The 2,500-nt window shown below is 34.0% G+C and overlaps 1 protein-coding gene across 1 annotated transcript in view; it reads left to right on the forward strand.

Annotated features, from left to right (window-relative positions):
- The window catches only part of LOC123510256 (junctional adhesion molecule 2A-like), a 47,561-nt gene that overhangs the window by 31,184 nt on the left and 13,877 nt on the right, over positions 1 to 2,500 (forward strand).

Raw genomic sequence — 2,500 nt, forward strand, 5'->3', positions numbered from 1 at the left:
CTTCTGTATGCTTATCGTTTTGCCATTAATAAAGAAATCAAATACTTCTACTGATAAAGAAATCTTACTAACCTCAGGCAATCTTATCTTACTATCTTTCTTAATATTAATTTACTCTTAACTATCTTACAAGTTTACCTAACCTAACCTAAGCTAACCTGACCTCACCTGTCTTAACCTACTCTAACTTAACCTACTCTAACTTAACCTTTACCTTAACTTAATCTAACCTAACTTATTTCACTTACCAACCTTCTTACGAACTCCACTCCTTCATTCTTCTTAAAATTTACGAACTCCACTCCTTCATTCTTAAAACTTACGAACCTTTTTACGAACTCCACTTCATCATTCATCTTAAAATTACGAACTCCACTCCTTCATTCTTAAAACTTACGAACCTTCATTTCATCTTAAAATTACGAACTCCACTCCTTCATTCTTCTTAAACGAACTCCACTCCTTCATTCGAACTCCACTCCTTCATTCTTCTTAAAATTACGAACTCCACTCCTTCATTCTTCTTAAAATTACGAACTTCACTCCTTCATTCTTCTTAAAATTACGAACTCCACTCCTTCATTCTTCTTAAAACTTACGAACTCCACTCCTTCATTCTTCTTAAAACTTACGAACTCCACTCCTTCATTCTTAAAACTTACGAACTCCACTCCTTCATTCTTCTTAAAACTTACGAACTCCACTCCTTCATTCTTCTTAAAATTTACGAACTCCACTCCTTCATTCTTCTTAAAACTTACGAACTCCACTCCTTCATTCTTAAAACTTACGAACCTTTTTACGAACTTCACTCCTTCATTCTTAAAACTTACGAACTCCACTCCTTCATTCTTCTTAAAACTTACGAACTCCGCTCCTTCATTCTTAAAACTTACGAACTCCACTCCTTCATTCTTAAAACTTACGAACTCCACTCCTTCATTCTTAAAACTTACGAACTCCACTCCTTCATTCTTCTTAAAATTACGAACTCCACTCCTTCATTCTTCTTAAAACTTACGAACCTTTTTACGAACTCCGCTCCTTCATTCTTAAAACTTACAAACCTTTTTACGAACTCCACTCCTTCATTGATCCCTCTACAGAACCTTACTGAAATATCCACCTTTTCATCCACCAGCCACGAGAATTAAGAAAACGAATAAAAAAAAAAATGATAGAAAAACTTTAATAAAAGAACATTATTCTCTTCACTTCTCATTACTAACCTCACTCCACCTCTCATCCACCTTTCTTCCACCAACCACGAACAGCAAAGTGGAGAAGATTAAGAAAAGGAAAATGATAATAAAACACACTAATATAACAACATCAATAAATAATAACCAAATAAAACAAGCTAATTTAATCTTACTCCACTTTCTTCCACCTTTCTTCCACCAGCTACAAACAGCAAAGTGGAGAAGACTAAAGAAAATGGTAATGATGATAAAAACTCCCTAATATAACACCGTAACTAAATAATAACTAGATAAATAAGCTAATTTAACCTTACTCCACCTTCCATCCACTTTTCTTCCACCACATACGAACAGCAAAGTGCAGAATAAAAAAAAAATGATAATAATAATAATAACCCACTAATATAATAGCGTAACTAAATCAAACTACCTAAAAATTACCTAACTCCACCTCCCATCCACCTTTCTTCCACCAACCTCGAACACCAAAGTGGAGACTAAGAAAATGATGGTAATAATAGTCCACTCATATAACAACGTCACTGAATAACTAAAACAACATCATTTAACCTCACTCCACCTCCCATCCACCTATCATCCACCAATCACGATCATGAAGGTGGAGACAAAAGAGAAAAAAAGAAAAAAGCAAGAAACATTAAGGAAAACCACTAATAAAGTAACATTAATTTTACTCCACTATTCATCCACCTATAAACCAGCATTACTAACCTAACTCCACATTCTATCCACCTTTTATCCACCTGCCACGAAAATCAAGGTGAACGCAAAAAAATACAAGAAATAAGACACTTATAAAACAACATTAATCTTACTCCACTTAATCCACTTAATTCTTACTAAAATTTCACCTTCCACTTTCTTCCATCACCAACTAAGAAGAATGAAAGTAAAAGAATCATCATAAAATACTAATAAATAAACTTAATCTAATCTAGTTTTAATCCACTATTTATCCACCTCCTAAAACTCCATCTTCCACTTTCTTCCACCATCCACTCAGAAGAAAAGAAATAAAACTAAAGTAAATAATGAGAAAACACTAATAGATCAATCTCACCTAATTTCACTCCACTATTCATCCACTCATACAATCTTACCTAAACTCCACCTTCCACTTTCTTCCACAACCCACTGAGAAGAAAAAGAAAAGTAATCAGAAAACGCTAAGTCAACCTAACCTAACCTGATTTTACTCCACTATTCATCCACTTATATTCTTAATAAATCGCCACTTTCCACTTTCTTCCAGCAGCCACTAACATTAACCTCCTCAG

The sequence above is a fragment of the Portunus trituberculatus genome, chromosome 3 (assembly GCF_017591435.1).
Source record: "Portunus trituberculatus isolate SZX2019 chromosome 3, ASM1759143v1, whole genome shotgun sequence".
Lineage (NCBI taxonomy): Eukaryota > Metazoa > Arthropoda > Malacostraca > Decapoda > Portunidae > Portunus > Portunus trituberculatus.